The sequence below is a fragment of the Megalops cyprinoides genome, chromosome 3 (assembly GCF_013368585.1).
Source record: "Megalops cyprinoides isolate fMegCyp1 chromosome 3, fMegCyp1.pri, whole genome shotgun sequence".
Classification (NCBI taxonomy): Eukaryota; Metazoa; Chordata; class Actinopteri; order Elopiformes; family Megalopidae; genus Megalops; species Megalops cyprinoides.
In genome coordinates this window covers 46,221,070-46,247,500 of record NC_050585.1, presented here as the reverse complement: position 1 = coordinate 46,247,500, position 26,431 = coordinate 46,221,070, and the positions used below count along the sequence as shown (strand labels likewise).

General features: G+C 40.1%; 1 protein-coding gene across 2 annotated transcripts in view; it reads right to left on the bottom strand.

The window, feature by feature from the left end:
- sgcd (sarcoglycan, delta (dystrophin-associated glycoprotein)) overlaps positions 1 to 26,431 on the bottom strand; it is a 150,486-nt gene that overhangs the window by 60,811 nt on the left and 63,244 nt on the right. The window contains exon 1 of one of the 2 annotated variants that reach the window (XM_036524607.1): positions 5,985 to 6,245. The exons of the other annotated variant lie outside the window; for it this stretch is intronic. The gene's annotated coding sequence lies outside the window, so the exon portion shown is untranslated. Of the gene's footprint in view, positions 1 to 5,984; positions 6,246 to 26,431 lie in introns of those variants that run through there. 2 annotated transcript variants of the gene reach the window in all.

Sequence of the window (26,431 nt, the reverse complement as noted above, 5' to 3'; positions counted from 1 at the left end):
CAATACTTTCACAAATTACTAAGTGTTATCATTGTCACACTAACATCTTTATCATATATGAAATACATATCTTTGAATATATAAATAAATTGATTGATTCATTGTTTATTGAAACTGTGAGATCTGCCAGCTGTCTCATAACTGCTAGTCATCATTGGGCCATGGGTTAGGACGTGGCTGCAAATATTGGTCTTCCAACTCATGGTCATTAAATTGCTCATATTTAAAGTGAGACTGACAGGCTGTTGAGTCTCATATTTGAGACAGCGAGAGAATGTTTGTTTAGCTTCTGAATTCCAATGGAAGTAAACAAGGATCCTCTGAATATTAAACACCTCCCGGTGCCTCATTTGCTTCCCCATTCCGATCGATGCCTCGGCTGTTGTTGGGGGTATTCATGACGGTGCAATCTAAATGTGCTGTTTAAACACCCAGGTGCCGCATTATTTCTCCCATACCATGTCATAGTTTGCATGGCAAGTGTCACTCAAGCCAAGATAACATACTTTGCATTTTTATGTATACATATACACAATTTATATGAGACAAATAACATTTTTTTGCACATAACTAAAAGATCATTTTAAATTAATCAAACTGTTTCAAAACAATGTGTTGCTGATCTTTCATTAGCATGACAAGTGTTCAGTTTGAGAACTATGCCAAATTTTCTGTAAACAAAATCAGACTGAACCAGCTCTGTATTATTTGGTGGGCATTAATACCTGAGGTGCACAAACAGAAAATTTGTATAAAAACTATTATCAATCCAAATGAACAGCAATAATCTCATCAATGAGCATCAATAATAACTATATACTTATTGCTGGAATTACATAAGAACTTTCCGGGCAGTGTACTGTACATCCTTAGGTACAACAGTTATGCTAATGTTGCGGCCAAGTGTCTCAGAGTGGATGATTATGTCTGCAACATCAAGCGTACTGCCTAGGGGCGTTACATTGGAGCTTTTAAATATGCTGCCATCCAATCAGTTGATTGTGTGCCAGCCAGGAAGTGAATATGGTGGCTGAGAAGGCACAAGTAATCCAGACAGAAGGCAAAATCTACTTCTGGCCGGTTACACTAAATATGAGTTCTAACTGACCAACATGCAGGCTGACCAGGCAGTAAGTTATAATGTTGGTATATTAATGGCATTACAGTATCCAATTAATACCTAACCATTTAGCAAGCAATATGGTTAGCTAACTAATATGATAGAAGTATTCACACAAAAAATGAAAAAGCATACAAATACTGTCAATTGCTTGCTGAAAACATTACAGGTTTAATCAGCAAGCGGAAAAGCGCAAGGTAAAAAGCTAAACTGTCCGTTAGTTAGCTAGCTAGCCAACTTTAGCTTTTTAAAATGACTGCAGAAGTAGCACAAAATGCCAGGAGTGTTATGCCAGTTGACAAGGAGTTGCAGGAATGCTGGCATTACATATCTTTCATATTACTTGGAGATAACTTTCAGGGTTTTGACGGGGGACCTCCAAAAGATAACTGGAGAAATAGATTAATGAGGGTTTACAGTAAGTGAAACAATTGTGCTTGGCTAGCTGACCAGGACATAAAAAAACAACATTGCAACAGTCACATTGTACTCAAACAAAGTGAAACAAATGAGGCAACTAATGCTGCACAATTAATGCTTCAATGAAACAAATCAGCCCTTGATTTCTCACAGCTATATGACAAACAAAAGAAGCATACTGGTAACCGTGCAATTTGACAATTAGTCTACAATTACCGCTGACAATGAGTGTGTTTCTCAGGCAGTAATGAAACAACAGTGCTTTGGAGAGAGACCAAAAACAATCATTTTTCTGTTATAGAGGCTCGCTTTGATAGTCGAAAGCTTTGGTTTATGTTGCCTTTAAAACTGTTAACGCAATCCAATGTAAATGATACGATCTTGACAAATGTCTCCATTATCAAAGGCTTATAAGCCACAGAAGAAAAACATACCAACACAGAGAAATAAATAAAATCTAAGATGTGCTTTCCCCTGAAACTGCCTTGCACCGCACAGACAAGCTCAGCTGTTAAGGGCTTTATATCAGGTGGTTCCTACACTGGGGCCTAATCTTCATATTGTTACTCAGCAGATCTTTATCAGGTTCCTATTGAGAGGTGAAAACATGGACACACAGTCCTTCATGGTGTTTAACTGATGAAGGAGTGCACTTCCTTTGAACTGATTCTATCTGTTAAACACTGAGCTCCTCTTCTGAAGTCCTTGTTGGTACAACTCTCAGTGTTAGAGGTGGGCAGATTTTGGCTGCAAGTGAGAAGGCCTTGGAATGAAGGGGGTTTTCCTTTCAATGCATACTCTCTGTTGGACCGGGTCCCCCAAAGTAAGGATAGTAATAAAGTCAAAGCAGGCCCTGCTCACTGCACATGCATTATGGACAATAAACTAGGCACTGAAAGGTGTACGTTGTATAGAAATAGAATTTTGAGGACAAACAGATTGCATAGTTTTCTTGTGTGATAGCATCTTCTGTGTCTTTATCTGTTTTCCTTCTCAAGCTTTGCATCCCCATAGCTTTGTTCTAAAGCTTTTATATGTTATGAGTCTCATAAGTTATAAGTCTCATAATCATACCGGGTTACCCAATACAACATATCCACTGAAATATATATGCACAGCACAGAGACAGTGATTTAGATGAAGAGGTGGCCTTGTACCATGGGCTTCATTTTCACTAGTAACCATTCAGATCACAGGAATGCAAAACCAATTTTATCTAACTGAAGAGACGGTATGGAGGTAGGGAGGTGGGGGGGGGGGGGAAGGGTCCCGGGGTCCTTAAGTGACCATTCAGTCTGTTTCTGACGAAGAACAGCTCTCATTCCTGGTAGTAAAGTGATGAATCAAGCTGTTAATAATAACAAATGGAGTGTTTAACAGATATTAACAATATGCTCCTGATTATTTGCAATTGACAGCTAACTCAGTATTGATATTACTTCATTATGCATGAATGTGTGTGTGGTTCTTTGGAAAAAAAAAAAAAGGTAAATGGATTTTTTATAGTTGTTACATTTTGCTGGCTTCACTTTGATCACCAAATCATTTATGACTGGCTGCTGTGTCTGGGATACTTTTACAGTTGTATATGCATGACATCACCTTATTCAATGGACACAACAAGGATCATACATATCTCCCACTGACATCATACCATTAGTGTGCCGGAGAGAGGACTAAGTGTGTGCACTGTTGGTCATCATCATCTTCATTGCTCACAGTCAACTTTCTAATTACAGCCAAAAAAAACGATGATGGTAAATGGCTGGTCTGAGTCTGAGAGCCCATGACTCACAACATCATTTTTTTTCACGCTGGCACTTCTATTGAATCAGAAACAAGAGTCAACAACCAGCACACGTGCAAGTCATTTCTCAGGAGGCAGTTACACAGTAATTGTATGCAAGCCACGCAGTGGCCTACAGGCCACCACTGTTAATCAGCACAACAGAATGAGACGGTGCCACCAACACCTCAGATTGTCTTCTGAGAACAAGAGTCAAGTCCTCTATGGATAAATCAAGGTGTTGTGTAGACAACCCTCATAGGCATACATTCCACATTGTATTAAGGTTGCTTAGCGGGTGCCTCTTATCCAGAGTGACTTACAGTTTATAAATTTCTCTTCACATTTATACAGCTGGATATTCACTGAAGAAATGCAGGTTAAGTACCTTTTGCAAGGGCAATCGCAGGGCCCCACTGGCATATAAAACCAGTGACTTTTGGGTTACAAGCTCCCTGCTCCTTAACACTATACCACACCGCTGCCCCTCAGCCAGCATGGTGCAGACATGCAAAACAATGCACCAGTTGCCGTGTACAACCAACAGATCAATGGAGAGGTCCAAGTACGATCTTCTTGGCAGGAGAGTCTAGACTCTACAGATCTCCACTCGGAAATGATTGATGGCAACCTGACTGTGCAGCGCTATAATAATGAAGCCATGGGAGCTCACTCCCTGCCCTTCCTGCAGGCTCAGTCTGACCTGACAACATTCCAGCAGGACAGCGCATCACGGCGCTCCTGTAATGTCTTCGTTGTGCAATGATAATGTGACAGTTATGCCATGGGTGCCCTTCTCGCCCAGACTCGAGCCGCATTAAGCATTTGTAGGATGAAGCGGGGGAAGCACGTTGCATAGGCGGCTCCGAGACAAAAGCACAGGCACAACCATGTCTACTTTCCGCAAGAGAGCGAGGCGGCATCCGCAAACCTTGTGCAGAGAACTGATGGACAGCCTGTATCGTTTCCAATCGTGCCTCCATTACTACGGTAACACGCGGCTGTCTCGGTAGACCCGGGGTTGGTAAACTCTGTTAATCACGATGGCTATTCAGATTCAAGGAATTGTAATCAATTTCAAATATGCCGTGTTCGTTCGATAAAATATTAGTACACCGGCTACAAAGAAGGATTTTCAAATTTTCCTGATAATCATGGGCGTTCGGAATATCAGCTCCCAAGGCATTCTGTGAACTTTTTTATCAGGTTTTCTTTTCCAGTGGGGAGGAGACAGGCCAATTTTAGCTTTGGCTGTTAATCAGCAGCACACTCCCTCTTTATTAATTCCCTGCTTCTTAAAGAATCAGCCAATCAGATTTTTAAGCAGTCTCCGCTGGCTGCTAATGTGTGACTGGCGGCTTATGCATCCTGTCACTCAAACTGCTGGGTGAGTCAGAGGAGCCAGTTCGAACGAAAACGTTGAGTCACTTCTTCCAACTCCCTCAGATGATTTCTTTGGAATGGGAGCACTGTTTTTGAGAAACACCAAGACAACCAAAATAAACAAAGTTACTGCTGAGCACTGTGAGCTGGATCTATTGCCTCCGTTTGACCCCCCTATCCACTGGTAATCCCTGAGAGTCCAGCCACTTTCACAGGGAGGGAAAGAATCCTCGGCACTAAACCACATAAAAGATGCACACTCTGAAACGGGGGAACAGCACACCACTTGTCTCGGGATTCTCAGCATGAGCTAAACCGTAAAATTCTTGCTTGAAGTTAAGCATAAATCCATTATATGATGCCTAGCACAGGAATCCCCTGAGAGCTGCATGTATGTGTTCACACTATATGTGTGCATGTACATGTGTGGAGTTTTTTTTCTACCTCCTGTCCCCATGGGCCCTGACTTCAGCAGTTTCTCTTTTCCTTTGAGGGCCATATCCAGCCCTTCTCTGACCCTTGACTGCCCCCCACCCCCGATGTTACTCTGACAAGCAGTTGCAGCACATCATAACATTCACCATCAACAAACACCACCTGTTGACAGTCACACAGGCAAAGCTAGACAACTTTTCCTTGCTGGTATACTTTTGGCAAATGCGAATGTCTCCCCAGCAGCCCTTCGGTAGTAACGAAAAGATCTTTCCGCTCTGAGCTCGCTAGATATATTTATAGCAACATGCATCCTAGAGGGATACAATAATGGAAACCAAATGTGAGCTGAAAGTGATATCAGGAGCTGCATAGTCTGGCCACTGCACTGAAAGGAGTGTGAGAGGAGCACCCTAAAATAACTTTTCTCTCAGTGCTGGGAAGTTTGGCTTTGAGCTGTTTTCAGAAACTCTCCTCAAAGCTGTCAATTAATGTACTTCTTGTAAAGAATGGAAATTGACTTATTTTGTCAGCGGTCAGTGTTACACACAAAAACACTGTCAAAGTTTCAGAGTTTCAGATACCTTTACAGTAATACATCTGTTAAATAGGAAAATGTAAAATCTATGAACAGTAGTTACTTCTGAATACCAAAAAAATGTGACACAGTGTTATTTTTTTTCTTCAGTCTCACTCTGGTGATTAACACTGGCATCAAAACATACACTAAGTCTTACAATGTTCAGTCCAGTAACTTCCCTTCCACTCCTCTCTAATGAATGGTAAACCCATGCATCTTGCTTACAGAAATAAGGAAATAAACAGTGATGAAACAGAGCTTACCTCTCACTCTTACAGCCCCACAAGCTCTTGCGAAGTCAGGGTGTGTCAGACAGATAAAAGAAGATTGAGCCTTTCTTAAAAAGCTGCATGAGGCTCTTTTTCTGACAGACGCTGGGCAGCCCCTTGTCAGGTTTTCCAATAACAAACTCCTCGCCAAGTCTCTGCCCAGGCCTCAGGAATTTCCTGGACACTTTCAGAGTCCTTTATCCAGAAGATTCAATCGATGCTGCACAGAGACTGAATTTTGCACCACTCTGCTACTTTGACTTGCAGTCGTTGGTCAGCGGCCAAATTTAGACTCAAAACACATGTGGGAAGTTAAAGAGGCAGGGCCTGTTTTTTTTTTTTTTATGAGCCTCTGCCTACAAAACTAGTGTGTGTCTTTTAAGGGGGGGGGGGGGGGCATTCCCCTCCCCCCTCTCCCTATGTTGTTATCTGACTGTCAGAGCAGGCAGGAAACAGCCGTGCTCCTACTACAGAACAGTTGGGTTTTGGGACACAGAGATAGGGCTGCTGACGTATTACACAATAGCGGTTGTTGTTAAGTGCGGGCCACAGTCTGGCATTTAGTGTGGGCAGTTAATGAAGGCAAGTGTCACAAATGAATGCCGTTGTGTGGCTGAGTTAAAATGCTCCCTTGTTAATAATAAAGGAAGCGTTCAACTAGAGTCAAAAAAAAGAATTCATAGGGGAAAACGTTTCTCTAAGTGTGGAAGACCACTTACCATATTCAGACAGCTAACAAAGGTAATATCTCAGATGCTTGCCCTGCTTTTAAATTTTAATAGGATATTTGGTGGAGAAAGATTGAACTGTAATGGAAAGATAACAATCTCTTTCTGGGAATCAGCTTTTTTCCACAAATTAAGCAATCATTTACAGTACATGTGATTCTTTCTCTTCTGCTGGGTCATCTTGGGAAATGCTTATAATATTACTTATGCTCGTAATTATATGAAAATCCAAATGCGTACTCTTTCTGTATTCTCCTTACTTTTGAACCCTACTAGTTTGAGTGAGATTTGGGATTTGGAGTGAGCTATGACCATTTGGTAAACATCAATGGTGCAAGGTGCAATGGTAAATGTCAGCACGAGTAAACACTTCACAAATATCCATGCATTTTTTACCTATTTACCAAAGCATCCAGAAAAATGAAATCTCAACCATTTCATACAGTCCAATGCCTATAGTCTACCACTCAGTCATCACAGCTCAAGGTAGGCATGAAGGGTGGACACACAGACATATCATAGCATGCTGCATCATGGGGTATTTCAGGTATTTATATGTACCTAACGGGAGACAGATGTGTCAAAGGAAAGGTTGCTCAAAGAGCCAGTACAAACATAAAATTCTGGAAAGCAGCTTTAAATTGAAACATTTATCACAGTTAGTGAATACTAAACTAAGTAAAATGCTAAACTACTCAAAAAAGACAAAGCAAAAGAATGAGCAACATGCAGTGGCTGTAAATGCACAATAAAGTTTTAAAGCCTAATAAAGCATCGAACATGTGATTATCCGATGGTACTTTTTTTCTGATACTACAAACGTATGCTGTGCCATAAAAGTGCATCCCAAACTAGCTACAACATATTCCAAGGAAAACTGAACATGGTGAAACTATGGTGTATGATACGGCTACCATACAACTTTGAATAATCAGGCTAGTGTAAGCGAACCAGTGTCTCAAAGAGACAGAAAGTAACAACCAAACCAATGCATCCAAAGACTATTCTGTGGCATTTGCACATGCAGCACAGAGCTTCTGGAAATGTAATACAATAGACCTGATTAAACACCTGAAGGTGCAGCACTGTACTAAGCATCTTGTTTTCTTATCTGGAAAAAAAACCCCCTCAGCAATCATGGTAGCATTCTCACAAATGTGATCATGACAATCCAAGGGCAAAGGAAATCATGCACAAAACACTGGAATTTACTGTACTGCATGATCAGTACAGGATTTATTGTGCTGGATTATTTGGGTTTGCTGCTTTATTGAATACCTTGAACTCCTACTGCAATCTAGAGCAGGCGGTTTCTCTCAGAGGGCACTTCCTCAACAGTACCATATCTGTGCACATCTCCATAGACATCCATTCGGTCATAAACAAAATCCCAGCAGTCGGTTTCACAAAAAAAATAAAAAAACATTTAGAGCTCAAATGTTGTCTCCTAGGCTCATGTTAAGTTTAGCTTCACGGTGGATTGACATGGATTTAAAATGGCATGTTATTTTACATTTACATTTTTTTTATTTTTCCAGGAGCTTAATAGATAACATATTGCTGGGTGCATGAGAGTTGAATTTCATAACTTGTTTATAACCCAGAAAAACTGTTAGTGTCATCTTACACTTGCAATGAAAAAAAGTAGAATGAATTAAATTGTTCAACATTATTCTTGTAATGTTCATTTAGTGTAATTTTGCGCACTGTATGTTTGATACGCTTGCTTGTGCTGTGTCAACAAGGGAAATGGAAGTGCAGATTACACAAATGTTTTCATCTGAAGCTAATTAAAGATTTTTTGGTTTGTGATATCTTCCTTGCATTGATGTTGTTTACTGCTCTGACTTGTGACTGTATGGGACTGTGTTAATTGGAAGAACATGAGGGATGGCTGTCAGGGAATATCATGCATTTTCTCAGTACTTGCGTAAGAAACTGACTTCCTGAAATATTGGCATCTGAATAAGGTAGCACGGTTGAAGGAACACTGGATATTAGTATTGGCCCAAAAGATCTCATTTCTGACCCTGCACACCGCTCAATGTTTGAAAAGCTTTAGTATTCATTTTGAAACTAATATGAGAAGAACATCACACAATCAGAAGTATGTAAAACACAGGCCACAGCTTATGGGGGACTGTTTGCAGGCAGGAAAAAAATGGCATTGCAAAATGCAGCAAAATGAGGATAACACGCTTGGCACCAATGTGGTAGTTCAGTTTGTGCAATATTTACTGTTCACCAATATCAGCGCTACAATTCTGCCGTCTTAGCTGTACTAAATGGGCTCCGGCAATTACAGCAAAATATTAAGACCCAACAAAAGAACAAAAGATGACACTTGTGATTCGCTTCAGTCTGCAAATCAATAGTTTCCGCAAACTGGGAACCTCGGTGTACAGGGAGCTATGTAAACAAATAAATTAAAATCTCCTGCTGAAAACACATTGAGTCACAGTAGTCTCTGATTCATTTCCTACTGCCATTGCCAAAGTAAAGTATACACCATTCTCTGGACTGCTTACTTTCCATTGTGAAATATTTCTCATTTAAACTTCAGGCATGCTTTCAGTTTATTACGGGCGCATAAAGAGCAGTGGCCTTCAGCCGCTTAAGGGGACAGGGAGAGGGTATGTCTCGCATGTTCATCACTTCCTCAATATTTAAATCTAGTGCGTGGCGGAAACAATCTGGATGGAGGGTTTTTTGGAAAAGAAGACATTGAGACTAGAATTGAAGTGGACATGTTACATAAGGAGCTGTGGGAGGAGAATAATCAATGTGTTCTGCCAAGATAGCTTTCTTATTAACCATAATGGGAACTGTTCTTTTTCATTATTCTGGCAATACCAAGTGGGATGGGGGGGGGGGGGGGGGCGCGCTTATTTTTAGTGTTAACGCTGCTTGCTCTTGCTTGTGCCATGTGGCCTTTTAAATTACTGGAGAAGGATCACAGAACTGCTCCCAACGGCTAATGAAATTAGCATCTGTCACTCAGAAATGCTGTGCGCTATCACATTGCTTTATTCCTGAAGCTTTGGGAAACATATTTCTCCCATTATGCCAACTGTTTTTTTTTTTAGAAAGGGGCTGATTGGCCTCTGTAGGTAAAGAAAATGAACCCGGTTGCGACATTGGCACCACGAGACGCGAGACTGCTGCAATGAATAATCACACCAATAAAAGAAAATAAATGAAGAGAAAAAAGGGTCCAGTTTTCATTTAACAAAAGCTGAAAAAAAATGTTCTTTCCCTTGGCAATGTAACTATTGTTTAATTGTTCAGTGAGACAGAAAAAGAACAGGATTTTTCTGAAGACTTGATTGTTGTGATGTAGGATGGATTGCTTCCAAGTATTTCTGTGAGTTTGGGGGCACAAGAGCACATGCACACATGCACAGGCAGGCAGACAGACAGACAGACAGACACACACACACACACACACAGTCATCCATGATTAGCCTGACAACTTTACCTATTGTTGTTCACATATATGCCTTTTTGTTCCCAAGGTTCACGCATCAACCAACAACATTATATATATAATGTGTTTGAAAAGACTTATTGATTTGTGAGTGAATAGTGTCCTTGGCATGGGTACTCCTGGCAGAGGCACTGAAAGCTTGTCCATGTGAAGCAGTCACCCCCACACACACACTCCACAGAGATCCAAGTGCTAATCGGGGAGATGAAAGGAGCCAGGACGTAAACACAGAGTGAAGTGGTAGGACTAGGATGTAAAACAGGAATCACAAAGGGTGAGAGAACGGAGTAATAATTACACTACATGAATGTAACAAAGACCCTGAAGGTCTGTCTGTTTGAAAGTGCTTTAATTGAGTGAACTCCATGCAGCAAATCTCAACAGCTCACTTTGTAATTGCGAGTATGGCCAGTTTTTCAAGGAATCAGAAACGGTGTCAACGGACCACGTGCGTGTGTTCATTATGAGGACAGTGGTAGACAAACAAGAAAGTTATGTATAACTAGAGTCCTTTAGAATTTGCTGAAACACAGAAAAATCTGTCAAAGACAGGACACAGTTCTTGCATTGTATTATTCTAGTTAGATGAGAGAGATCACAAAATAGCAATGAAAAATGTATATAAATAAATAAATTCTGAGATGAAGTGTCTAATATACACAGGAACAAGGTGAAATCCTTGAATTGCATCAGAAGTGAGAGAGACAGGGAGGAAAAAAAAGAGAGAGAGAGAGAAAGGGAGAGAGGGAGAGACAGAGAGAAAGTGAGGCTGAGTCATCTATGGTGACTAAACCAAAACTGTCAACAGCAGAACAATATGCGAGTTGGCAAGATTCCACTTGATGGCTTTCAATGTGTTACTGTAATGCTTATCCCCAGAGAGGCTCTGCTTTGCTGACCCCTGATCAGCATTAAGATCTGTTGCCTGCCACTGACCTGATTCAACCTGGCACAAAATGGAGGTCAGTCTAAACAGCAGCCTCTGTGGTTTGCACAGCATCCCAGGGTTTTACAAAGGACGTCACCTCTCTTTTGAATCCCCCAGAGGAAGAGGGAGAGAGGGTGATCTTTTAGAGGTACTGTTTACTCAGGAAAGCCAAACAAGTCAAGAATACCTGTACATTTTGTTATTGTCGTTGTCATACTGTACACACAATGTATTTTCATTCCTGGAGCAGTACTGACTGGAAGCTTACACAGACACATCCATTTACACCTTGTGAAATCCACTTTTTTTTAAGATGGATAGCCTTTTTACTTCACCAAGACTTGGATATGCCAATGAATTACATCTCAAAAAGCCCAAGTTCATTGCTTAGTCTGTAGAAGTAAACAGTAACATCAAATGAACAATTCAATGTGGACCTCCTGGAGTGTTATTTACCCCTTAGGTTGCACTGTCCTTTTAACAAAAGCACAGCGCACAGCAATTAAAACTTGAAACTGAGTGGGGGAAAAAAGAGCACACGCGTACTAACTTTGCAGCGAATGCTTTGGGTTTCATTTGATCACATAATTTGTGTTCCTGTTGCCAAACACCCTTGCGTTAATATCCAACAAACACAGAGATGCCTCCGCTTTTGTTGTTGAAGGGAAAGAAGGCTCAAATTGAAGTCAAGTGAAGATGGGGGGGGGGCTGGAGGATGGGATGAAAAGGCCGCTGCTGCTCCCCTGAGCTAAACCTTGCAGAAGGAGCTCGGTGTAGCGTGGCGCTATCACACCGCAGAGGCTAAATCATGCCGGTCTCCCATTCGTGTCCTCGCCGGCACACACCTCTTCGCACCCACAGCACGTTCGGGGCCTGCTACACTTGTCTTCACACTTATTATTAGGTAATGAGACACTCCCGTCGGCTGGCTCTCCACACTACTCCACCGATGCCCACGTTGACATACCCACACACTGTGGCTCCGGTCGGACCTCAGTATCCACTCATCTACCCCTCACCTACCTCCCTGAATTATCAACTGAGAAATGAGACATGCTTTATAAAAAAGGCTTACAAGGCTTTTTAAAAGATGATTCAAGTTTTTATCAGTAATGGCTGATGAATGTCAACTTCTCACAATCTCATTCAGTTGGCCAAAATGAAAATGGTTCCATCGGTGCCTGTTTTGTGAATACATATGCGTTGTGAAGTGAACTGAACTAACAGTACAGTAACTGACAACTGTCATTTGTTAGGTATATTTCTGAATATTTTAACAGCCAAACACATCCATCAAAATGGAAAGGAACTCAAGAATGATTTAAATCATCTACAGTCTACAACTGACTCATTTGTGGGGTGGCTGGTAAAAAATAGAAGCAGCAGATTTTCCACGCAATCTGGTACATCTGCTGTGTTTCCAGGAATTTCCAATTAATATGATTGAATTTTCAAGCTGCGTTCTATACAATGCAGTACTCTATGCTTCCCTTACCCATTGCAGAGAAAAACTATGAAACAGACATAATTAATTTCCCAATCCATTGTATACCTAAATGACAGATGATGATAGATTTTTATTTTTGTATCTACTTGCACATGCCCTGGTCGATGTCAATTAAAAAAAAAACTACAAGGTTAAAAACTATATTGCTTGCAGGTCATACACTATTGTGAAAAGTCAATTCTTAGCTTGCATCCATGTTTCCTCAAGAAACTGACAGTCAGAATGACAACTAGGGGCGCAACAAATAATCAACATAGTCGACTAAAATCGATGAGTTGGTTGGTGGTTGGTGACGTCATTGCATGTGTTTTTCGTGCTGACTTGGAATGCTCAGACATGTAGCCTAAGCTACGTTGCTTTACTGGAGTGAACAACAGAGATGGCAACACCTTCACGACCAAAGACCTCAAAAGTGTGGCAGCCTTTCACTCTTAACCCTTTCGCATGCAAATTATTTTTTCTGCTATGTTGCATGCGTATTATGTTACATGAATCGTTATGTTACCATTAGCGTTATTAAGCTTCTCATAGTTTTCAGTTAGCGTTTGCTATATTTTTAATGTTAAATCGCTGTTTCTTTAAAGCTAAAATTAGTTTTCTAATCACACCGGTGTGACCGTACGCACGAAAGGGTTAACTCTGCCAAGAAGGTTGTGAACTGCAACATTTGCAAACCTGACCTTGCCTAGCATGGGAGCACATCAGTTATGCTCAAGCATCTGTAGAGGTGGCACATTAGCTCTGTGGATGATGAAAACTCATCTCGTTAAGTTAGTTAGCTAGCTAGCATAGCTAATAATGTTAATGTTAAAAGCCATGTTACTTCACGCTATGAACTGTAACGTTTTATATTTTGAAATACATTTTCTCTTGATCAATAAATTATTAATGACGTTGAACATACAGTGTAGCAAATAATAACCTATTATTCACAACGATCCTGTTCACATTCCAAATGTGCCCTAACTTTACAATGTTAAACCAGAGCCCATCTGCTATTCAGGAATTCTCTGCTTAAACATTGTATTGTTGTCATGGTGACGTTTATGGCTGGAAATAGTGTTGCAGCCGAGTGCACAAGTTTAGAGAACACCGGAGAATTTGATACTTTCTGAATCGTGAAAGATTTCTACAACTCCTGTCTATCCGTGCGTGCCCAATGTGGGTTGCATTCAAATTAATTTGAACGAGTTATGGGTTTGTTGGATCTCGTAATGCTACCATGGATGGCTTTCTTCAAAGGAAGCAGAGCTGTACTCCCCAGCAAGCAACTGCCCTCACTGAATTAGTCCTAGTAACCATTCATTAAAAGATGTATTTTTGAATGAAGTTCTCATCTTTATTGTCTTTATTGTTAGTTAGCATATGCCTAAAACAACCTCAAGCTAAATTTAAAAGTTGATAGATAAATAAGAGCCATTGAGTATTTGTGCAATTCCACAATCCGAATAGTCGATTATTTGTTTCAATAATTGATAGATTATTCGACTATCGAAATAGTTGTTAGTTGCTGCCCTAATGACAACCAACGAATTCACTGTCCTGCACATGTTCGTCCTCAGTAGGTCAAAGTGACTGCCCTCTGGAAACCCAAACAAGAGTGATGACAGGGAAGCACGATAAGTTCTTCATCAAACTCTGAGAGAACCCAGTCTTGATTGTGCCAAGGTTCCGCCAGAAGAATGATTGCACCTATTTAGTTTGTGATGGCCTTTAAAGGCAGAGAAGTATACTCCCCCCAGATAAGTAATGGGAGCTGGTGCATTTTCTAAACACCGTTTGCAAGTGATGGCTCTAATTATGTCCCATTAGATTGATGTGTGTTTATTTTTTCAGACAAAACCTTGATTACGGGGCCTCTCCGCCTTCTCTGAGCAGGCCCTGACTCAGTAGCACAGATGTACTCTATACTTTGCATGGGAAAGAAGAGACCTGTAACCCTCAAAGAATCAAACATGAAGAAAGGTGAATTTCTCAAGAGAAGCTACAAACAGTTTGAAAGTTGCAGTCCATACCTTTATCAATTTCATCATTCTTTTTGTTTTTCATCTTCTTCATATAGCAGTAATGCTCACCGGAGACCCTGTTGGACACCTTGAGGAACAGAGCATGCCTTGCATAGGAACAAGTGCTGTAAGCACTCTAAAAGTGGAAGAGAGATTGTGTAACACAGGCCTGGCATATCTGCTTAAAATACATGGCGCTGATATGTATATGAAGTAGAAAATAACACGGGCAAAATGTTGAGAGCGAGGCTCTCCTGTCTAAATTTGCATTTTGTGTTGACTTTTCTTTGTATTACATCATTCCCTTATTCAGAACATCTTACACCAATATCATACATTTATACAACTTAGACAAAGTACCTTTGTCAAACAGCACCCAATCAAGGAATCCTCAACCTTTGAGTTACGAGCTCTGCTCCTTAGAGCTATGCAATGCCTCTGCCCTCATCACCAAGACCATAAACAAAAAATAACCAACTCAAATGGATTCCTGTGATGCTGCTGCTAGCTGCCATGCCTACATGGGAAAGTAGTAGCCAGGGAAGAACACAAAAGTAGGTCTAGCATTTGGAATATGTCTTTACTGAAAGGTCACGGTGAGGTCAACAGTGCCCAGCCAGATCCTCACCACACATCAGTTTGCCCAATGGAATTTTCACACCATTCTGCGCCCACTGGGACAGTGTCAAAGAATTAAAAGCAGTAGGTGTCCACACCCCCCCCCCCCCCAATCGTCAGCAAGTCTGTCAGGGTAAATAATCGAACTGTGCAAGAGGGAGTCTGGGAGTCAGCTTTGAATGATGGGTAAACTATGGAGGACCCAGCTGGGCTGTCAAATGCGATTGGGTGCAACAATGCAGACAAAAACACTACTGTCCACGGTCCAGAATGCTCCAGAGCGTATCTCAAGAATAGTCATTTTTATCATTTTATGACTTGTTTAAATACAGACATATGCAGGGTTCAAAGCATAACATATTGTGCACGAGAAAATGTGTGTTTGTTTGACTGTGAACATTGTCATCATCAGTCAATGTTTTTTTTTCAACCAGTCTGTAACTTCATTGCTTGTGTAAAAGCACAGTATGCAGTTTCCACTGCCAACTGTCAGTTTTATTGAGCCTAGTGTCTGCATATCCTAACATAGCACTGCGTTGCCATTTGCATTCTTTCTCGGCAGTGTGATTGCCCTGGCAACGCAGGCAGGCTCCTGGGGCTGCTGACAAACAGGGGTTTGTAACTTTTAATTTAAATTATTTTAAATGTGCCTGCGTTACTGAGGGTTTGATGCAGTGCCAGAAGTGTTATATCTGAAATCCTGCACACTGCTTTCACACTCTGGCTCTGATTCAGTCTAGCTGCTGTGTGCTTTGTCCTTAACTTGACCTTAATTTTAATAACAAGATTAAGTCAGTATTTCTTTCTTTCATTACTCACATAACATTATGAGTTTGGCGGTCACTTGAACTTTCATGAAAAACGTTGTGTCAGTCGCGAAAAGATAAATCTTGCCTATTATTTATTACACAAAGCTGGATATAGGTAGCAGTTTATTGCATGGATGTAATTCTCTTTAACAGGTATGCTATACCTGTGGGTGGGTTGCAAGTTGAAATTGCCTTTGTCCTCCCTGTAGGATTAGTACTTTTGGTTCTGTACTACTACTTTTGTGCACTATTTATCAAAGCTGTTTCAGGTTTGAACTACTTCCTTTCTGCCTTATTGCATTGCCTTTTTTAATAGTTATTTTGGATAGTCCTGGGTGCTGTGAACTTTGACAGTGTATTCAGTTGCTTATCTGGATGTGTGCATCAACACACAATTCATGTTCAGCGCATGGTTGGGACTCACGCACTCAACATCATGACATCAGTGAAGCAGAACAATGCTGGCACTGTAGCTGCCTCCTGGGCCTGGCGTCTCTGCCAAATGGCCTACCTGAATAAGAAGCTTCAAGAGGACCCTAATCTGTGGTCTCTCATGTTTTTTTTTTTCGGGGGGGGGGCTGGTTGTTTGGTAATTAGAAGTCTGTATGGCAACACTCATTGTCAAAATGCTTCCCACATTGTTTGCCCATCATATTACATACATGGCACTGATTATTCAGTATCCATATGGCAACCGTACATGCCTGACCCTTCTGAATACTTGTTTTGTAAGTTGCCCTGGATAAAAGTATCTACCTAGTGCATAGGAGGACAGGACACATTTAAATTTAACCATTTGGCAGATGCTATTATTACAAATGTTGCAAAGTACAAACAAGGTCACATGAACAGTAGCACACAATGTAAATAGTAAAAATGAAACTGAATGGTACTCCACCAAATCATGAGATCTATTATTTTTGTCTTGTTATAAAAATGATGTAACACATAGAAAGAAAAGTGCTCCTGTAAGAGAGTAAGGTTTCTACTGCATTACCGGTGCAGTACATGTGTGTTTTTCATGTCAGAGCAGATCAATTAACATTTAACCTTATGAAAGTTTATGCAGTTTACAATGCATGCTGTGACCATCTGTTCCAGTTTACTAAGCACTGTAAAATGTTATACTGTAAACCAATATTGAAGCTCCAAGTGAAAAATCGGGAGAAGTATTTTCCAGGCAATCGCTACACAAATAAATGAGGTTAGACAAACCAGCCCTGTCCATAAAAAAATCCTATTCACAACTTTATCTCCATTTTCTTTCCCATGACTACGATGTCCACACCACAGCCAGGTGACAAATAAAAAGTACCATTATAACCATATCACACACAACCTTCACATTTTGACTGTATGAAAATGCATATCTCCTGACCTAAATTTGGTAAAGCAGAACACTATTGACACAAAAATAAAAATCATAATCAGCCCCATTTAGGGTTCTGTATCCAATGGTGCCTGGAGCAGATGAACTGCAGTATCTCAGGCAAAGCATGAAATATGACATGAGCCAAGGAAAGAAACAGAAACAGGCTTAGATTACAGGGAGATCAGTCATGAGTAAGAGAGGGTCACAGTAATGGCCAGAGAGGAGAAGGAGAAGGCCAGGCCTCTGGAATGTGTCACATCCCAAAAAGCTGTTTAAATGATTAGCTAGACCACTCACATCATAAATAGACACCAGATGAATGTTACAATGGTGGAACTAGGACAACTTTTTAATACAGCCAGAACATACCTTATGAATACTGAAACAACCTTACATTTTATTATTTTTAAAACATTAACATAGCAATTATTTTACATCATATACCATGACACTTATGGTTATCGTTTGCATCTCAGTCAGAATTGCTGTGTCCAAACCTGTTATTTCAAAAGTGCAGGCGATGTCACGGGTAATGCAAGGGAGCTTATATTAATACAATTTCCCTGTGACTGTAGTTAAACTCTGCAGGGGATGGCCCATCATTGAACTGAGAGTTGATTTATAAATGGTGACAATACTTTACTGCTGCCACTGAATCAAACACATCTGCTCGAAACAAAAGCAATCACAAAAAAATCAATTCTCCTTTTCAGTTTTGTTTTTGCAACTCTGCGTGCCCTTATCTCCTCTGGGAGATGGCTTTCTTGTATTCTAAATTGATCTCAACAGTAAGCTCTCTATATAGCTTACTGGGTTTTGGCACAGGGTCAGTGATGCTAGACCTTAAGAAATACTTTCATTTAGTGAAACTGAAGAGAAAAGTATTTAGCTGAAAAATAGTTTAGTCAGGTTTCTTTCACCATGATTTGCCCATTATGTCTATGATACAACAGACATGCAATTTTTGCTTGTAAGGAAAACAAACTACTGGAAATGTTACACACTACACTCTCATTGTTATAATACAAACAAATCTTGTGAAAACAGGTTTTGACAGTTTTGAATAGAGCTGAATAACATGCATAAAGAACACCTCTGACAGGGAGGGCAGAATGCCTTAGCATTACAGTGCAACATTCTGATTGGTCAGTTCATCGGTATGATATTGCTATGATTCATAATAGACAAAAGGAGGCACCTGGTTTCTATTACAATCTCATGTGACCTCATTAACACTATTGTACTGTACAGTCTCAAATCTTCATTTGGACAAATATTAACTGCAAGGGCCTTTTCCAGCTTTACCAAAGAATTGTTTATTTTTGCTTAGATCCTGAAGGTGTTGGCCCTCAATGATTACTATTTCTTGTGGAAAGTCATCAACACTTTTGCATGCTAATGCTTAATTTGGACTGATACACAAAAGTGCACATGCAGGCACACACAAACACAGACACACACACACACACACACACACACACACACACACAAAGCAAGCATTGGCACTTCATTCCTGTCAGCATTTCACAAACTGTACAGAAAAGTTATAGTACGTTTCAAAAGAAGGGATTATGTCTGCAGTTTGTCAAGAATGCCAAGATGTATAAATACCAGTTTAGCACACTTTTGCACTTTGCACTGTGCAGCTGGGATAATTTCAGACAACAGGACCCTGAGTGAGAGGAAACTACGCAATACTTTTGAAGAAATGTCAGATTAAAGTGCAGAGCACAGCTCCTGAGGACACATCAGGAAAGATATGTCTTTTAAATATAACTCATGACTTTGCATGTGGTAGTTACCATAAACAGAACCAGACAACCCACAATATTAAGGACAGATTCTGCTTACTGGCACGTATATATTCTGAAGCACCACTGTGAAACGTTTAAGGTGTTGAAGCTTTGATTTGTCACAGTATGTTTCACTGTGTCCCCTTGGAAATAATACGCTCACTGATGGTGAAGTTACATTTGGCATGTTGCTCTGAGGCTCTGAGTTTGAATTCAGACAGAATATCAGCTGAGAATAGTTTTACTCGGAGAGCCAATGAGCACAGACTGAAATATCCAGGGAGAACCTCACTTCCGTCACGCCACTGATAAACCACTGTTTGGCCCTTGAACAATAAATTTTCTGACCTTACAATGCATGGAAATGCTAAATCTTATGACAAAGGAAAGGCGTAATGAGCAGATGAGTCACACCTCTAAATAAAGGTCAACTAGGCAGTTAATCTGTTATCCCATTGCTGTGCCAGACATTCCCGCTCGTGAATAAGGATTGTCATTGAACCCAGAGTTAGGGGACAGAGGCGACAGCCTTTTTCTCCAACAGACATAAACTTCATTGCAGAAACACCTAGATTTATTTTGATTAAGTACATTTAAACTGAAATGGAAGAAGAGATAATGTCAACAGTGGCTACCCGTGGCATGGTGTGAACTGTCATGAATTTTCATTAAATCCCAAAAGCGTGGCGGCAAAAATGTGAAAACACAATGATTTAAACAGGGTTAGAGGGCATTCTTTTGTTCAGTCATTCACTTCCTCACTTTCCAAGAAGCTTCCAGTGAGAGCTGCTAAGGGCAATGAAAGCTTATAATAGCAGTGTTGCAAGGACACTGAAGAAAAGACTACTGGACAACACAGAGGGTCTGCCACATTATCATATGGGCATACACAATGTTTGCAGTTAAATCACAAGAGCACTCAAATATATCTTGAGAAGACACAGTGACATCTCATCAACTTCTTTTATGAATAATGAATGAATAAAGACAAAAATATTATCTCTAGTCTCTACCAACCACATTTAGTGTTAGTGAATAAGGATACATTTATTTCAAATCACATCACCAAGCCTTTAGTATATAGTGATGTAAAAAAAAAAAGATGTAAGCCAGTGGGAACACATATATAAACAAAATTAACACAAGTGTCATAGTATTCTGAAATCTCAGTGATTTTTTTTTTCCCGGTCTAACGCGTTTTTGCACTGTGGTGGAATCCCCACATATGTTTGGAAGCTTTCCATTCTAGCAGACAGAGGTGTGTTACACCTTTAAATTGTAGACAGACCGGCGTGCGGCAGACGTGACTGTTGCTCTTTTCGCGATCTCAGGTGGCCTCATTAACCGCTCTCGCACGAGCTCGGAGCTCCAGTGCTCCAGATTCACACAGTCTGAGGCTGACAGCTAGAGCTGTTCCAGCCCCAGCCAGATCAAAAACACCCCCATTCCCTCAAATCTCAGCCCTGGCGGCGCGCGTGTGTGTGTGTGTGTTTGTGCATCAGGGGGAGAGAGAGAGAGAGAGAGCGAAAGAGAGAGAGAGGGAGTGAGGGCTCAGCAAATCACTGTGACCGAAACGTCACCATTGGGCTCATCGAAGGCCCCTCGAAAACGGAAGCCACTCGACATCTGCAGCCGCACGCTGCCTTCCTCCCACCGTTTATGCCACTGTGCAGCGGCAGCTCTTATTGTGAAAGGGTAATAACGTCCCTGGGAGTGGCCGCGTAGCGGCTCTCACTTGTGGATTTCACCTGGGACCCGACGGCTGAAAACTGAAAAAGGTCAACGGGAAAAGGATTTCACAGAACTGCCACTTACGAGCCTTCAAAGCCTCAACAGCGGTAGATGGGGGACTTCACTCCTTTCCAGAAGCTTGCCGGTTCAAATCCCAGGTGTGGCACTCTATGGCAGTAATAAAGGAGGTGCAACCATTGAGATTGCATGGGCCCCTTGAAGCCCTAACTGAAAGAAACCATTCCTATTTTAATCTTTGACAATATGTGTTTTTTCCCATCGTTTTAGGGAATATATGATCCATGCCAACCCTTTTGATAGTTGGGACCTTTCTTCCCTTGTAGACAAGGAGGAGCTTTCCTTAGTGTATGAAGTGTTGAATGAAAAAAGACACAGTGAATATATATAATTACACACACCATCTGATGACCAATACACTTTTTTGCTTTAAATATCATTTTCTAAATCCCAGTTCACAGTCTTGTGATGAAACAAAATTACCCTTGTACCCCTGAGCAAAAGTAAACTTGAGGAACTTAACTTGAATTCTTTATTCACTGTATACATGAATACAATGTAAAATAATAAACCAACAAACTCACAGAGCAGCATTCACTGATTTTAGAAACTGTATCATAAGTTTCAGGAGTATGCATAAGTGCAATCTGATTCATTGTTTTTCTTGAGAAGCCTGAACATGAAATCAGATAAATTAACTTCAGGTCCAGGAAAAGGGGAGCAAGGGTCAACATCCTCATCTTAGCTGCTTTTAATCTTTTGTATGTAGCTCAAGGGATTCTGAACAAACAGGACTCAGCTACTATTGACCTAAGTATTAAGGTTCACTTAACGTGCAGACTCATCCTAGAATGAATAGCATCAAAAAAGCCAAATTCTATCTTTGCCCAGATAGTCAAGGTCAGCACTCTTCGGAGATGGAAAAAAAAACAAATCTGTAAGAAGTCCATATTTACCCTCTACCTATTATGTGATGGAAAATAAATGTCATTTTCTGCTGCAATGAGTTTGACCATGACTCAGATAGCACAGGAAATTATTCCAGAGCCAGGTCAAAATAACAGGCGTAGCATGCTGTGCTGCTCCTCATTGCTGCATTTTTAAAAGATGCAACAGGTACTAATTAATTGTCCTACTTTCGGTATGCATACTAATAAGAAATTAGATATAGAGGGGATTGAATCCGGGCCACATGAACATACAAAATCATTCAAAACAAAAACAGACGCAGCATATATTTATGACCTTGTAAAATGCATAGTGGCTTGTGTATTGATTTTCATAGGGCCTGATGTAAACTACAAAAGATATGGCCTGCAGGAACGCTGGGTAACCACACAGTGCTTTAAATAGTTATAAACCGACTACAGCAGCGGCCCCCAACCACCGGGCCGCAGACTGGTACCTGGCCACGGGCCATTCGCTCCCGGGCTGCATGGGAAGGATATACAATTTATTTTTATTTATATTTAAAATAATAATTAAATACAATTATAGGCTATTCGTGCAGTAATTACATTGAACTTGGTGCAGTCTGTTGGTCCTTTTCTCACCACTCTAATATCTCTGTCACGCCCACAGGTTTACAGATTTTGAACTTGAGTAAAGCGCGCGCCACGAGTTCATCACTTACTACGGTCTGCGTGAGCTATGTTGCCCGCTAACTTTGTACTAGCTAGCTAGCTGACATGAATAATAATAAAAAGATATGGAGCACTTTTGCAACGTATTAATACACACATACATTATATGGCCAAAAGTATGTGGACACCTGACCATCACACCTATATGAGCTTATTGGACATCCCATTCCAAAACCATGGGCATTAGAGACAGTTTGGAACTCTGTAGTGAATGATTCAACACTGGATAGGCGGTTTTTACGAGCTCCATCTAGCTCTTTTATAAGTTGAACACCAGCGTTCGGTTATTAATGAATTAATGCAAATTGTCAGCAATGTAAGAAAAATTCCTTATCAGACAATGGGATGTTGGGTGTTTAGTGTCTTTACTGAAAGCTGATCACAACTCAGGTAATCCAGCATAAGATACCATCACCTGATCCCATAGCCTGTGTCCCATCTGTGATTGCCCCATGAATGAAATATCTCTCCCAAATTGCAATTCTTCATCTTGACTTTGATTTTAAAGCCATAGTCAGTAAGCTAGCAGTAAATCTGCAAGGCGGAGCTTGTCTTCTCCACATAAACCCAGCAGTTCTCTCTGATGTTCCTCTCTCATGTAAATGATGGACTTAACTGTGGGTATTACTCATAATGCCCAAATTCAAAAGTAACCCTGTAGCAATAAGAAATCTTCCTAATTACAGACAAAGCAAAGCTGGCTTGAGAAAGTGGTTTGATTGAGAGAATGGCCTGATCCATAAGGGTTTTACATATCATACAATTTGAGGAGTTTTTGATTGCTACTTTTTACTTTTAGAAAGTGGTGATCATAATGAATTTGCGCAGATTTAGCTTTCACCAGAGTTGCGGTGTTGAGTCATCAGTTTCGTTACAAAGGTGCTGCAAGTCTGCTGAAAATAGGCTGGGAAGTAATAAAGTTATCCTGCTGGAAAAAAGCTGACAAAGATGCAAAATGCACAGTGTATGCTTACAAACATGATGATTCCATGTTTAATGTGCAAGCAGCAAACGCTTCAAATGTTAATACTGTTTAAGCCCCAACATTTCTCTTACACCACAGTCTATTCATGATAGACGGTTCCTTTTTAGAGATAAACCTTGTGTGTCCCACTTCAGGAAAGGGGACAATGGTATCCATTGGCATTTATTGTTTTGTGCCACTGCACAGGTGTTGCTATTCTGACAGCAATGTAGTGATGTTAAAGTACGGTTGTAAGCAGGACCACTATGGGAGGGGGGATATAGGAATGGAATATTAAAGGAACTTGAGTTGTGTTATTGTATTCTATTGAATTACCATGTATAATGTCTGTAAAATTGACAAAATAATGAAAAATCTTATATACATTAGAATGTGATCACAAAACATAATAAAGCTTTGGGCACTTTTGTTTCAACACATCATCTTTGTGACTTTCAGAGAACACGACCGTTAGTTCAATTTATAAAATTGTACCATCAGATTTTTATGACCTGTTATGTAAAGAAAAAGATACCGTGCTATCGAAAATCTAGACTTTTTATGCTACATGGAAAACAATGTGAACATAAACTAAAAATAAATAACAATAAGGCTGCTGTCCTTATTTAAAAAAGGACAAAACCAACTTATTAAAACTACTTCTATTTATTATTCAAAAACAATTTCACAATATCACAGCGACAGAAAAAGAAAGTAAGACAATATTTCAGCTGTGGCCTTCATCTGTGAATAAAAAGATCAGGGAGTAAATTTGTTTACTGCCCTCTTCAATAAGGCATGCAGACCTCTGTTGTTTTTAATGGTAACTTTCTGTGACACATAATTCTAATAACAGGGGAAAAAAAGCTTTCACGCTGTCTTTTCCCTGGATATAGCCTCCCATGCTTATATATGTGCTGGTATGACTTTGTGGCAGTTTTACGACACATCTGTTCTGTTTCACTCATGAGTGCCCCAAAAAGCTGAGTCCACACATTTCTGATATTACAACCGCACCATAAAAATGACATGCACAAAAACAAAATGAGAACAGAAAGACTGACTCTCATTTATTTTTCTGGGTCTCTTGGAGCTATAAATCCTTTACCTGTTTACTTTTCTGATGTACAGTAGGGATTCATTAACAGAAACACTTCAGATTGTGTAAATAAATAGCAAAACAATTTTGTGATCAATAAGAACAATACCAAGGGCATATGAGGTTTCCAAAGACTAGAAGGAATCTAAGAGAACTCAAAAAACTAGAAGGAATGCAGAGCATGATAACATGTTGGGTTTTTACATAAAAGAAATAGCAAAGAACAAACTATTCACTGTATAAAACAAACTAATATAAACAATAAACACTGTCAAGCTTGGAAATTTGAAAAAAATAAGTAATTTTCTTAGAAAAAAAATATCCCTGTTGTACAAGGTACAGAATAAATGCAAAGGAGTTATCCACATTGAGTAAGCTGGTCAAAGGCTTCTAATTTATTCCCATATTTAGGGAAGATAAACCGATTCCTCTTGGATCTAAGACTAAACAGCATGCTGAAGGACTGAAGGTAGAAGGCTGCACACAGAAAATATTACATGAGTGATGTAGGCGCCACTGAGAAAAAGAACTCTAACTGAAAATCCCAAAATAAACTCTCCAGCTCCATTAAAGAGGAGATGTCCACGCATCAAAGCTTTTACGTTAAGGGGCAGATTCAGACTTTAGGGTGCTTGAGTGTTTTTCATACACGTTTGTCAGTTTTTGGTATGCAGACTTAATTTACGCTCCCACATTTCTCTTAAAATAGGGAGTACGAAATTTTGCAGGGGGAATAAATGTAAATAGTCCTGAAAAAAAACACACTTCTCTGCCTGGAACCTGATGGCTGATAGATTTTTTGGACCTTAATGTCAAAAGAAGCCACAAGAGGAAAGCAGCACTCTCTGACAAAATGAAGCACTACTGGTGTCATTTGCTTTTCCAATATTACTACACAAAACAGTACAAGTTAAAAACATCAGTGTGACATATTTTTATTTTAGAATGGAAAAAAAAAACATAACAGCGTACTTGGTTCAAATGTTTCTCTTGCATTAGTCACTGGGTAGATGAATAATACAGCAACAGGAACCGCTATTATAGAAGTGTTACCCACCAATATTTGATATTTTGTTTAATAATTCTGTATATCAGTTTAAAATTGTATAACATCCCAGACATGAAGCGGTATCCCTATCAATGATTGAGAGGAGGGTATCTGTTCACTGATCTACTTAGTTAATGGTTCACACCAATACCTCGCTAGGGCGGCCCTACATACTGTCCAACTGCTCTGGGAAATTTATCTCATGGCTCTGTTACTATCCAGTAGGTATTTGTGTTTTTTTTTCTTTACAACAGTATTCTTGCAATGGTCCTCTTATGAATCACTGTTCATGTATACTATTCAATGTAGCCTAGCTAGACAGCTAGCTAACAAACCATCGTTTCAAATATAACAAATGTTGCTATGACTGAATTGACATATTGCTTGCCTCTTTCAAACATGACAGAATCAATGTAGTATAAGTCCTTTTGCATTTGCTAGCAAGTTACGGCATCTTCAGATAAAAATGATCTGGCAACATTAACAGAAGGGTTAACTCTATCCTCCCTTCCAAGCTTCATCATATTGAACCTCATCATGATGATTTTTTGTAAAAAGGTGCAATGGTTAAATGCTTGCAGAACATGGCATAGCTTGCACAGCAAGACAACTGATACACAAGTACAAAAGTGTTTCCAAACCACCAGACGATTTACTAGCAATGCTATTTTACTATTTACTATTTTGCAT